The sequence below is a fragment of the Melospiza melodia genome, chromosome 5 (assembly GCF_035770615.1).
Source record: "Melospiza melodia melodia isolate bMelMel2 chromosome 5, bMelMel2.pri, whole genome shotgun sequence".
Classification (NCBI taxonomy): domain Eukaryota; kingdom Metazoa; phylum Chordata; class Aves; order Passeriformes; family Passerellidae; genus Melospiza; species Melospiza melodia.
Window position 1 is genome coordinate 73,417,867 of NC_086198.1, and position 14,100 is coordinate 73,431,966.

The window sequence follows — 14,100 nt, forward strand, 5'->3', positions numbered from 1 at the left end:
GCAGTAAGCTAACTATGGATCCTGATGATTAATAGGTTTGGGGGACTGTATTCAGCTCAGAATTACATGTTCCTAAACTGTGCTTACTGACTGCATACTGACCAGCCTGATTCTGTAGAGGCTGATCATGATTTGTTTTTCCTGTTAATGCCGTGTTAATGTATGAAAAGATGCTGCAGTTAAGAACAGCAGAGACCTCATTTGCTAAAGCGAAGAAAGCTCTGTGTTTTCGCTCCCAACATACACCACCTGTATAATTATTTATGGCTAATTCCCAGCTAACTTCTAGCTAGACAGTCTGGGCTTTCTTTTCACAGCCCATAATTGACAATGAAGATTGAACGATCTGTGTAAATCTTCAAAAGACATGAACATCTTTAATGGCAAAAGTATTGCACTGTATGTGGGTATACCTGCATGTTAAATATATGTAGTTAGCAGCTCTTTTGACAGAAGAGGAAACTTTATGATTAAATGTAATCTATTGCCTTGAGGTCTCTGTGCTTGCTTAATCCTATATGAATTTATAAAGAAATTGCAGCAGGAGAAATTTCATTGATTCGTTAATTGATATATAGCTTTGAATCCTTATTATGCTGGGTGCATGGGGAAGGAGGAGAGACATGCACATTTATCTTTTTCTTTAAACTCAGCAGCTTCATTCTTCAGTTAGGTTTCTTGCATGGTATGGAACTCATTGCTCTCCCTGTTCTGTGCAGTAATTTTTGCTTTCTTAAAGGATAGCTGAGTCTATGAGGGGACTACATTATCTGTTTCATCTTTTAAAACTATGGCTTTAATTATGTTCTTGTAGCTGTTGTGTTGTGGTTAATGTAATTATAACAACTTATGAGTGAGGAAAAGAACATTATTTAGCCCTGGAGCATTTCTCAGTAAAAAGTGGCCTATTTATTTTCATAAGAATTTAAAAGAGGGAAAGGGAAAGATAGTGGGGTTTTCTTATGTAATGCTAGTTATTATTTTTTTTAAGTTTTTTGTTTGGTGGGATTTTTTTGTTTGGTTGGTTTTTTTTAGTTTTAATTTTTCTTTTTTTAAGTACTGGTTAGTTTTCCCTTTTACAACAAGTGGGTGTATATACATAAACCCTTTCTATGAAGAAATTTTAAACATAGATCAGTTGTAGATGGAGAACAAACCATTTGAATTAGTATTTTAGATAATCAAAGTGTGTATTGAAGGTCTGTGGTATTTCTTGTATTGTTGCAGTCTGTTGGGAATTCAGCAAGGCTTTCTGATTCATCATTCACAGTTTCCTGTATTTCATGACATGAAGTAAAACTGTTACAGTGGACAAAGTTCTGTAGAGTTGATATTAGAGTGCTAGTATTGATTCAACTGTTCTGTAAAGCTTAAATTTGCTGTGATAGCCTTATTCTCTTGATCAAGTTAATATAGGTCAGCTCTGAAATTTAACAGTTATAAAGATCAGGGATATCAAGTCAGTGAAAAGTGTTCTGTTTCATTTCCACCTATTAGAAAATAACTGGCATGTCCCAGAACTTTTATCGGTGTCTGCCAAATGAAACAACATGACCTTTTTCTCTTTTTTTTGGTAGTATTTTGATGTTGATGTGGTATTAAAACCTTCTTTATACGTTTTAAGATTTTTCTTAAATTTGAAATACTTTTATGGCTTAATTTTTTAATAACTTGAACCAGAAATTCTTATATCACAGATCACAGAATCTGTTAGTTTGGAAAAGATTTATGAGGTCATAGAGTCCAAGCTGTGACCCAACACCACCTTTCCAACCAGACCATGGCACTGAGTGCCACATCCAGGCTTTCCTTAAGCACCTCCAGGGACAGTGACTGCACCACCTCCCTGGGCTGCCCATTCCAATGCCCAATCACCCTTTCTGGGGAGAAATTCTTCCTAAATGTCTGACCTAAACCTCCCCTGGTGTAGCTTAAGACAGTGTCCTCTTGTCCTACTGCTGGTTGCCTGGGAATATCCAACCATCCTGGGAATATCCATCCATCCATCTTAAATGGTGTCTAGTGATCTGGGGGAAAGGTGGCCTGCTGTTCGACATCCTTCTTGTGCTTCCAGAAATGTGTTTGTTTTCCCTAACAAGCCAACATGTCCTCATGAGAGGGAAATGATCTGCAGTGTATTATGGAAGATGTCTCTGGTTTACACCAGGAGAGGGGACACCTGGGGTGGCCACGTGCTTCAGGGGGGCTCTAAGTGCACCACTCTTTAATCTCAGGTTTTGAGTCACTGCGTGTGGGCAGATAAGGGAAACCCTGAAGGAACGGCAAAATGACCTGAGGTTGCTTATTTATGGAGAGGACTTAAGAATAACAAGGAAGCAAGCCTGGCTGTCAGGTACCAAACTATGAAACTTTCATAGTTACATGGCTAGATGTCACATTGATACCTGACAAAATAACAAAAGCCCCAGTAAGTGGAGCTGAGTGATTCAGAAAGTCTGTACTCAAAAACAAACTCTTCTGGTTTTAAGAGTAAAATTTAGTCTTTACAAAACGTGGATTTGTCCGGGTGCCTATTTTTTTTAATTTTAAAAATAGAATCTGATTAGGTTGTAGTAGGTTTCATAATATATAATTAGCAACAGAATGCCAGATCAAGACATCAATTTTTAAGCAGAGCTCTTCTTTGCTACCAGTGGAGAATTGCTTAAAAATTGATGGCACAATCTGGCCCACAATGAACAGGAGATTCATGCAGAAAGCATTAGTTGTAATTCTACTCAGTCTCCATCCTGGTGATGGCAGGGACCCAGAAACTCAAAACCAGCCTGCTGGAATAGTCTGCAATTTCACTACTTGTTGGGAGACAAAAGGCTTAAGGATATATTAAAAAAAAACCAAAACCAAACAACAAACAAATCAAAACAAAAAGCAAAAATCCATACACAAACAAACAAAACAAAATAAACAAAAAACTGTAACAAAGTCTTAGAAAAATCATAAACCACGGCTATTTTCCTTTCATTAAAAGAAACTATTTTTCTTATGGCATACAAAAGTGAAAGACATAATCATTCTCTAAGCTCCAGGAGGCTTTTCAAATGCACAGAAATTTAGGTTGTTCCTTTATTTTTTCATGTTGTGTTGTTGAGGTGTAACTACATTTTACATAGGGATTTTGTTGCATGAAGTGCTCCTCGACTTTGTAATTACAAATTAGAGAACCAGAATAGGGCCTCTTCTGTGCCTCAGAGGATGTGCTCAGGCAAATACGTGTAACTGTAAATAAAGATGAAAGGCTCATGCAATGGACTGTAATTTTTAATCAAGTTAAATATGTTTTACTCCATTAAAACTCTACGGTAGTTGACAGCGAAGGCATTTCAACTGGTTGCTATCTGTTAGGAAGAGAGATGGTCAGGGCTGCTGCTGGTCTGTGTAGTCCCATGTGAAAAAGTTGAAGGACCATGGAAGTTGCAGGGCAGACCTTTGTAGCTCTTTATGGTGTAGTTAACACATGGCAGCCCTTTTTTTTTTTTTTTTTCTGATCTGCTTAAAAAAGACAACTGAGGAAGTTGCAGTATGCCAGAGTCCAGGGCAAGCTACAGGAATGAAGAGGTGTGAAGTGTTAACCTGTCTTCACAAAGTTAGCTGAATGCATCAGTCACAAAATGCTTGGGCTGCAGACCTCTGCCAGGTACAGGGGATTAAACTCCTTACACTTTCCCAGGCTTATATGCAGTACAGTGCCACACTAAAACATCATCAAAGCACAAGAACATCACCTTGATACTTACATACCTTTCTGGAGGTGACAAAACCAAAACCTGTCAGGTGTTTTGGTGTGATTTGCTCTCCATCCCATTGTAGTCTTACAGTGGCCCTTGCTGAAGCAGAAGACACAACAGTAGGAACTGTGGAGTATTTGGACCCAGCACAGCTCCTGCTGTCCCTGCCACAGGGTTGGATGTGTGGGGCACCTGCTGCTGAGGCTCTTGGGCATGTTGTTTCATCCCTGCCTGCTTCCTTCTTCCCTCTTGAGACAGTCCCATAGGTTGATCATTTGCATAACACAGCATCACCATGTCCATCAACACAGACATCTCACATCTGTGCTTGGAGGTGCTTCTGTTACAGAGCCAGGGAAAAAAGTTGTCCTGGAATGGACTGCAACAGGTCAGCCAGAGCAGCCTCCTGCCCACACCTGGGCAGGGGTCAGGATTATCTCAGAGCCACTTCAGGTTGATATTTATAAGGCTCTAAGAGCAGAGTGCACAGCCTCTTAGAGGCCTCTTACAGTATATATCCCTGGGTTTACCCACTCACTTGGCAAAGAGACTTGGGTTTGCTCTATTTTTTAAACCCTCCCTTGAGCAAGTGGGACCCATTAATTAGATCCTGTCCCGTTTCCTTGTCCCCTGGCTAAACAAGCCCACCTCATCTCCAAGCTAAACAAGCATGGCTCCTACAGCCTTGGTTGCCCACAGCTGGACTCACTCCAGTTTGTCACTCTCCATGGATTGCTGAGCCCAAACTTGCAGGCAGAAGTGCAGGTGAGCACCTCATGAGCACCATGTCAAAGGGTCTTCATTCACCTCTCAGTGAAATCTCCATCATCCCTCTGCTTATGGGGTGGGCATTGCACATCAGTGTCAGCCCCCAGGATTTGCATCAGTCACTGATGTACAAATCCTGGCACAGAAACATGGAATGGTCTTGCACTCAAGCAGTGCCCCATCAGTTACAGCACTCTTTGGGGACTCTGGAGGAAGGCAGGGATCAGAGAGGCAGGTGCCCTTCCTGCAATGCTCTGTCCCTAAAGGCACGAATCAGAAAACAGCCTGGAATAAATGAGCCTGGCAGAAGTGATGGGGAGGAAGACACTGTTAGCACCTTCCCTGGAAGGCAGTGTCCTCTCAGGGTTTGCTCCTTTCTCACACCTCTGCAGGCTGGAAGGTCATGGGCTGTTTTTCTTGGTCTTGGCCTTTTCCCCTCAGAAATGAATCTCAAATCCTGTGTAGCAGCCCTGACACAATTTTCTGGGGATTGTCTTCCCAGGTTATTGGCAGGCTCTGGCTTGACCCGTTTTACTTCAGTCAGCTTGGAAAGGGATATGTAGGGCACCAAACAGAAGCATTTGTGCAGCTGCTCTTGCAGCATTTCTGGCACTTGGAGCAATCAACAAAATCTGCCCCTTGAACTGAAACTTTCTGTATCTACTTTTTAGCCTTGGGGTGGTTTTTTAAAAATATGTTTATTTAAGTTTAAAGGTAAATTATTCAACCAGATTTGAGCTACTAGAATGTAAAGAAAATACAGGCAAATAGTCTTTTATATGAAAATGATTAATGAATTACAAGGCACTCTATGAGAAGTTGTTGGCTTAATTGCAAAGCAGTAATTAACTGGTTAGAAGCAGGAGGTAGCGTCCCCTGATTCGTATGCATGCCACGGCAGCCAGAGCCCCACTCATTTCTCCATGCCTGAGGAAGTCCAGCAGCTCAGCTGCTTGTTTTTCTCTCACCTTCCTGAATTTCCTTCAGTGCTCTTTTCTCTGGGCTGGCAGCTGCAGTGGTGATTGTTCTGTCCAGTTGTATCTTGCATAACAATTGGGGAATTAACAGATCTCCCTTTCAGAGTTTGCTCCAGCAGGTCATGTTTTGTGTCTCTAAGGCATTCCTTTTCCTGTCCTCCCCTCAGTATGTTGTGTCTAAGTTACAGGACAGTTCCTCCAGTATAATGCTTTTTCTGAGAGATGGAAATCTCTGTTTGTCTACTTCATATAAAGTCAGTGATTAATGGACAAAGAAAATCATAAATGTTTACTTCTCATGCCACCTAGAAACACTGTGTTTTCTCAGAAAGTGAAAGAGATACTACTTTTTCAATTCTGATTTTCATATTGGCACTGGCATATGGTATTAATGGTGTTTAGATTTGAAAGACTTCCAATATTTGCAATGTTGACATTTTAACCCTTTGTTTTATAAAATGTTAGCAATAGTTGAAGTGCTTGCTGATTCTGCAAAGCCCAGCAGAAAGCCCGTGGAGCTGAAGCAAAGGAGTGAGGGGGGTATTGGCAGGGGAGATCCACACTGGTCTCCACTGGATATTGAAAAGGGGAAACTCCCAGGTCAGTGCATGACAGGAGTGGAGCAGGGCACCATGTGTTTCTTCTTTGCAATAAAGCTAAGCTTCATGCTTCTGTTATAAAATTTCTAGGAAAGTCCATTACATTTGTAATATAGATAATTTTTCCAACTTGGCTGCTTTCATAGAACCATAAAACAACCCAGATTGGAAGGAATGTGAAAAGACCACCTGATCCAGTCATTTATGGGAAGGGGAGCCTAAATGAAATAGTCTAGCACACTGTCAAGTGAAACCTACTGTGATGGAGCTCTGACATGTGCATGGAGAGGTTGGTGCAGTGAATTCCTGTTGGTCACAAGGAGCCACATGGAGATTATTGCAAGGGACAGGGGGTACAAAGTGTAACAGGAGAGGTTTCATCTCAGCATGAGAAAAAATTAAATCTCTAGCTGCATGCATACACATCCATTTTGGACAGATGAATTAGGGAACCATATGTATGTTTAGCTAAAACCTGCCTTAGAAAACTTCTGTTTATTCCAGATCTATTAACCAAGCCATTTCTAAGCAACAGATTGATTGCTGCAAGCTTGCTGACATGAGATGTCTAATGGGAATTGGATCCCTTCCCTTCAGTGTGATCTGACTTTAATCCTAGCCTTATTACTTGCTATGTGATGATTTTTCTACTCCACTTCTTTTTTTTTTCTTTTTTTTTTCCCCCAAGAGTCAGTTACAAGCTGGAATGATTAGGGTCCCACATTTTTGCACACAGTGCATGAACCATGCTGTGATGCTCACTAGAGATAAGCCCTTCTTAGAAAAGGGAAGTTGTGAGGTGCCTGCAGGAGGAGTGGGAGAGCAGGACTAAGTAGCTCTCCTGAGAATGGCCATTGTCCCTGCAGAGACACTGTGCCTTGCACACAGGGATGTCCAGTGTTTAGGGAGAGGTGCACAGAATCAGGCAGCAGCCCATATCCTTCCCCAGCCCAGCCAGCCCTTTGTGTACCATCCTAGGGAGCTGTGCTTTCCTCACAGGACAAGCTCCAGAAGCACCCCCGTGTCCCTGGCAGGGTTCCTGGTGGCTGCCATCACCTGGTGGGCTGCAGGCTGTGGGAGGTGCCAGCACCTGCAGGGAGCCTCCTCTGGCCCTTCAGGAGGCAGGCAGAGCAGCTCTGGGGACAGGGAGGGGACAGAAGGGCAGCCTCCAGCCAGGGAAGCTTGTGCCTCTCCTGTCTGCCTTCTCAAAGGGATGTGGGTTAAGTCACACCAAGGTTAGTGGTTGCTGAAGTGTTCTGGAAATGAAGGTGTGTGGTGATTTTATACATCCTGGCTTCAGTTCAGTGCTCATGTAAGGGTGTTCCCCAGGCTGTCACTTCTTCAGGGTGCAACTTTCAGAGCACCCCAGGTGACCTTGGGGCATGAGCGTTTGGAAGAGGCATTTAAAAAACTGATGGCAATCTTTCTTCTCTTTGAGTTTAAACCATGCAAAGTTTGCACAACCTGCTTTCTACTCTTTGAGTTTAAACAGTGTAAGGTTTTGCACAACCTGAAGAATTATTCTTGTTTCTTTTGTCAGTGTCTGCTGTAGAAGGTGTTATTTTGTAAGAAGGAAGGTTCATGCACTTTCTGTGTCTATTTATACTTTCTGCATGCTACTTCCCAGACTTCTGTATGGTATTTTAAGCTTTATTACCTCCCACTGTTGATATGTCTGCACTGCCTGGCTGAATTCAGCTGATGCCTCTTGGCTTCATTGCATGTTTACAATCCAAACTTCAGAGCAACAAGATTCAATGGAAAGAGGTGTGGAGAGGAAACAGTGGCCGTATGCTTAGAAATGCTGTGCTACAAACAAACAGTGTATGTTACATGTACAGCACTCTTCAGCTACCCTCTCTTATCATTTGCTGGAGCTCTGTCTGCTTGAGTGCTTTCTAACTTGCTCTTTCTGTTTCTTCATGCTTCCCTGGATTCAGAGAGAGGTAAATTATTGTCATTTTTCCATTTTTGTGTTTATCCTTCTGGCATGCACTGAAAAATGCTGTATTGGTTTGCTTGTATCAGTGAACAGAAGCTCAACTTAAGTGAGTAAATTCATATCTGTCACCTTTTCAATTTGCTGTTAACAGAATTGTCCAATTGATACTGGCTGTTGGTTGTTTTGGGGTTTTTTTTCCTCAGGCCCTCTAAAATAATAGGAAAATTTAAAATCATGCAGTGCAGTGGATCTTAGTATTTGATTCTAGTCTTGGGATTAAATTCAGATGATGATGTTTTCTGTAATCTGAAATACAAGACAGTCTTAAAATCTCAACTTTTATTTTAAAAATTGAAAAAAACATGATCCTGGGAGCAGGGGATTTAGAGCTAAGTTTAGCGAGATTTGAAAAAGTAAATGTTTATTTAATATTTTGGTGTTTGTTTCCAGTCTGTCTGGGTTGCCTGCCTGTATTTTAAGTTTGATGAAAAGTTGTCCCCAGTCGGTTTGATTTGTTTGGATGTACAAAGGGATCATTTGGAATTCTCCACAATGCTTCCTGTTTCATGGCAGCACAGACACTGAGGCATTGTTGTCAGGCGCTTTGCAGCACAAGGGCTGCAGCCACTCCAAAGGCTCTCAGCAATAGAATTGCATCCCTCAGATGAGATCTGGGGTTTGTTTGCTCTTCTAAATTGCAAAATCTTGAAAGTGGGACTGGGTGGAAAGAATGTGGTTTAGAGATGCACACCGTTCCTCGTGTTTGCTTTGTGGAATATAATGAGAATGGTTTCCAGGCCTGACTTTTTTATAATCAATTCTTCAGGCAGTGTTGGCCTAGGGAAATATTTGAACTGTCTTGATTATGGCTTTGCAGTCTAATGTAGGTTTCGTGCATGTGGAGAGCAATGATGCTTCCAGCCTAGCACTGGCAAAAGTGTGCTTCAAGCAGATTGGTGTGTAGTGTCTGTGCACAACTGCTGTGTTCTCTGTCTGAATAATAAAGAACAAAGGAGAGCTAGGAAGCCTTGCTTATAAAACAAATCACACTGGAGAAATTAACTATTCTGCTGTAGTCTTCTGTCTTCAGTTAAATCTGTTATAGAGCTTTGAGCATCTCAACTTGATGTATTTCCTTATTAAATCTTCAAATATTCCTTTTAAACAAAAGCCTGTGTCTTCCAATTAGATCTGGAAGACAGAAGCATTGTCAAAAATATCTAAATACTAATTTGTCAAAGTCAAATTTACAGGATCTGCTGCAAAGAGGCTGTTCAGGCATAATAACACAGGCATAATAACACATTCATTTACTTAAAGGAAATTCAGGATTCATCACACTGGCCATCCTGAGGAGTTAAAGCACCACTTTACAATGCTTCCAGGGAAAAGCAGCAGCTATAATGGTCTTGACAAACTACCTCATTTGTGTGCCTTTTCTTTGAAAACTGCTGCAGAGGGTAGGAAGGCAGCCCCCTCACCATGCACATTTCAAAATTATTGTGAAGTAGTTAAGGAAAATACCAACATAACACCCTGAAAAATCTGTGTTGACCAAGTCAGTGGCCAGTGATTTTTCATACCATCTGTCCCAGAAGTTCTGTCTTTGTTAAATCCATCCATAAAACAAGCAGAGATCTCAGCTACTGATTGACTTTTGAGTCTGCTGTGCCTGTGTAGCAGTGGGTGAGCAGCAGTGAGCCCTGTCTGGATGTGACACACACTGCTGTCTGAGCCTCCTTGGGATGCCAGTCCTGCAGGAGCTCCGTTCCCAGGGCACCCCCTTGGTGGTGACCATGGCACATGGGACAGAGTGTCCTCCTTGCCATGATGGTGGTGCTTTGGCTTTGTGATTGTGGGCTAAGGCTGGGAAGGAGGACCAACATGGGACATACATTTAAGCTGTACAATCTGTACTGTTGTCACTGTGCTAAGAGAGCTCATGGATCTGGACAATTGCACTTGGCCATGACTCCAGCTGATGCAAACCTGTGGCCCTTTGCAGGAATAGAATAAACCCTTGGTGTAGAGAAGGAAATGCTTTGCAGCCTCTCAGAGCCACCTCGCATGCTGGTGAGGCTGGCAGGGCTCCTGTCCCCTGGGCACAGGAGGAGGTGGCAGGCAGCACCGAGACCCTGGAAGCCCCTCTGGGAGCAGCTTTTGCAGCTGCCTAAGATCAGGCTGCAGGAAGGAAATCAGAGTGAAAGTCGTGCAAATGCTTCAGGCTTGGAAGCACTGGGCTCTGAGGGGCTGAGCTGGGTATCAGACCTATCAGCTCTGAGAGGGTTTGAACAAATTTTGGAAGCACACAGAACTGTGGTGATGATAAGACATCAAAGAAAACCCGGCAGCTGTGAGTTTTAGAGCTGCCAGATTAAAGCCTCTGAGAATCACACAAAGTCGCCATAGCTCCTCCTTCAGAGTTAGCAAGTGACATTATCAAGGAATGAAGCAAACAGCCTTTCAGCAGGGGATAATTTGCCCTGCAAACTTTATGCTTGAATTAGAAAAACAAGCTACACTCTGTGAATGCCAGACCATTTGAGAAGAATTTATTTAAATGCAGAACTGATGTTTTGCTGCAAGGAAATAAATTTTCAAATTGTGTAAAAACTAAAATGAGAAAAGCATCCCAAAAGTCTCCCTTTCTCTTCTTGGGGAGGGCATTTTAACTGCTTGGATCCAAAATTCATCACCAGGGTAATGTCATGGTGGCCAAGTGTGCTGTAGCTGGAGAGTAGCTAAAGAGGTGGAGGAGCTCTGTGAGGTGGAGCACTTGGAGTGAAGAAAAAGGAAAGGTTTTAATGTGTGTAGGATTTCCAGCAACTGTCAGAAACACAGGCAAAATTCTTTCTCTCCCACATCACTTCCAGCTCTCATCACTGAGGGGAGAAGGATACATGTGGCTACTGTATAACAAAAATGGGAAGGAGAAGACTCTTGGGAATAGTTATTTTTCTTCCTCCTCCAGGATTTGATTCCACAGTGTTGGCTGTATATTCACCTGAAGAAAGGGCTATGAGTTTCATTTCGAACAGGTGGAAGGGAAGCAGTGGTTTCACTTGGTATCTGGTAGTTGAAAGGTCTTCAGTAAATCTTTTGCAAACACATTTTGCAGTGTTGTGAATGCTGCTTGTTTCATTTAATTATAATTTTCTTACCTTTGGATTTTTTCTCCCTAACTTTGCAAGTTCCTTGGTGGGACCATAATAAAAAGACAAGTGACCTGAACAGAGTCACAAACATTGTTTCAGCCATAAGCCATTCTCCTTTCTCCTATGTGAACAAGAAGCCTGGATAAAAACCTTGAAATGTTAATGCAGATGATCTGTAATTTCTAACATACATATTACTGCAGGGTTTCCTGCATCTCATCTTCTCTACCATTCATGATACTAGAATATTTGTGTGTCATGGAAAAACCCACCTGAGGATGGTCCTGATGGCATTACATTTGCCTGCTTTTATCACCTGCCTCCTCTCCCTTCTCTTGCTTTGCCCCTCCTCTGCTCCCATGGACATTCAAGCCTTGGCAGGGAATGGCAGCCCCCTGCCAGGTGCCTCTGACCCTGCTCTCCCTTTGTGTTCCCTGCTCTCCTGAGTCTCTGGTGAGCTGTGTGCAGGAAAGCAGAGGGAAGCCTGGAAGTCACAGGCTCAGGAGATGATTTCCCCACAGCCTGGGGTATCTGCTCCCTGACCCTGCAGTCACAGAATCTGTACACCAGTTCAGAGAAATCATCTCCTCTAGGCTATTCTGGATGAATTTCAGTCAATTTTAAGACAAACCCAGAGAATATAATTTTGTGGTTCAAGGATTCTTGTTACAATTTGTAATACATAAATCTGGAAGGAAATGTACATTTTCCTGCATGTGTATCATTTTAATGTAGGTGTTTTAAATAGCAGCAATTTAATTTTATTGAGAAGAGTAAAAAATTTTATTTCATACTTTAAGGCTAGAATGTTAGGGTTTTTTAACCAAAAGGATTCATGCAATTCTACATTCTTCTACAGTCTTTTGAAGAAATAAGTTTAATGTGAGAAGGTAATGGAGGATGTGCTACTCTTCTAGGCTGTACTTAATTGGGATGCCTCCTAGGACTTTACCCTAATAGTGGCAAATGGTTATAACTGCTACTCAAACAGGACAGCATTAGCATAAATTGCTTTTAATGTGATTATATTCATCCAAGGTTGAGCAGCTAAGTGATGCTTAGCCAGGTGTTAAATAGGTATGATTATCTAGGGTTTAGTCAATGACTGTAGGCATTTGCCAATTAAAGAGAGTAAAAGAGCAAATAGAGATTTAATTCCCTTCTACTTAGCACCTTACATTGTCTTTTCAACTCTCAAAATTGCTTTTTAAAATGTCTTTCTCTAGTTCTGTATTCTTTCAAAATAAATTACTACAAATTTTTAACTGTTTAGCAGAACCAGTCTTACCTAGTCTTGCACAAAGTAATTCTTATCTATTTTTTTGTTTTTCTAGCTTTTGTCCAGATTACTGATTTATATCCAGTTCCTATAACTGGAAAGTTATTAGTGGATGATGTAGTGTGCAAATGTTTTTTTTTAAATTTAAAAATACCCTCTATGCAGCACTTCTCTATAATCCTGTATTAATTGAAGTGTTGCACTTCTGTTATGAAATTTTAGGAGTATACAGCTTTGTTTGCAACATCATTCTCCCACTAAACACCTTGCTGCTCATCCCACTGATTTCATGTGCACACCCCTATGGAGACAGAGACTCGTCCAGCTGGTTGAGATGTGATGTTAACCCCGTGCTGGCTCTCTGACCAGCTGTGGGCTTTGTAATGGCTTTTTCATTTCTTTTTTTTGCTGGTTTTCCTAGCAGAATTAAACATAGGGGAGTGGTAAGAGGAGGCATTTGCCCTTTTCCATAAATTTCTATTGCAAACACGTTGCTCAGCACTTCTTCATTATCCCAGGGGCCTGTTGCACATAAATCTCACTTAAATGTTAATCAGCTTCGAGTGAGCTGCAGTGAAATGAAGGTTTATAGATGAAGCAGCCCAGAAGGGATCTGAAGTGGAGGAAGAATCAGAGACTGGTCTTCTGCCTTACTTGGGATTCAACGCTCTGGACAAAAAAGAAGCTGTTCCATTGTGGTCCTATGTAGGGAAACACAAAACTTTTCCTAACTTTTATTGTTGCTGTAGGAAGCAGATACTCTGAAATCCTCAGAAAGCCGTGCCTTTCTTCTCCAAGACCAACCATGGAGCTGTGCTCTCTGGGTGCCTGGAAATGCCTGCTGGCAGGGGAGGAGCCAGCTGCCACCAGCCAGTGCCCATCCCCAGGTCTTGGCTGCTGGGCTGCCATGTAGGGCCACCCATGCAAGCATCTGGGTGACTTCCATGGATTCATGGCATCAGTGGTACTGTCTGTGCACTGCCAGAAGGGGGAAGGATGGTTTGTGTGCTAATTCTGATTGATGATTAGAAAACAGATGGTGCTGGCAGGGCTGAGTGTGATGTGGTACCACAGGTTTAGAAGAACTCACATTTCATACTTTGTCTCAGTAGATGCAGGCCCTGGTCATCTGAAGCTTTATTAATATTCACAATCCATGAGTGTGATTAGCTGGTTTACTTTGTTCAAGCTGTTCAGGTACTTCAGGTGAAACACTGGTGTGTGAGGCTGCAACACCACCACCAGGGTTTTATTGGCTCCCAGTCCTTGAAACTGCTCTACTGGCTGGTGTGTCTGTAATTTCTTCTGTAATTGTGTTACACAGCCTTGTTAATGGCTGCATATCATCACAAGCAGAAATATTTACAAAGGCTGGAGGGGCAGGACACAAGCCTTGCATGCTGAGGTTTGGGCCAGGTGGTCCTGGCAGCTCCTTCCCAGCACCCACCACCAATCCCAGGGGGTTTTGACATGGCACATTGTTTCATGTTTTTCCCCTTAACTGCAAGTTTTTCATAGGCTGCAGGTGATCCACACCCTCTACTCTTGGAGTCCACCTAGGAGTCTCCAGCCTGCTTTTGATGAGTTAAGTGAGGAGGAAACCATTCTGAAGCAAGGCTTGGCACATGTCCAGA

General features: G+C 42.3%; 1 protein-coding gene across 12 annotated transcripts in view; it reads left to right on the forward strand.

Annotated features, from left to right (window-relative positions):
- APBB2 (amyloid beta precursor protein binding family B member 2) overlaps positions 1–14,100 on the forward strand; it is a 163,693-nt gene that overhangs the window by 139,581 nt on the left and 10,012 nt on the right. Inside the window, exon 1 of one of the 12 annotated variants that reach the window (XM_063157382.1) lies at positions 7,305–7,325. The exons of the other annotated variants lie outside the window; for them this stretch is intronic. The gene's annotated coding sequence lies outside the window, so the exon portion shown is untranslated. Of the gene's footprint in view, positions 1–7,304; positions 7,326–14,100 lie in introns of those variants that run through there. 12 annotated transcript variants of the gene reach the window in all.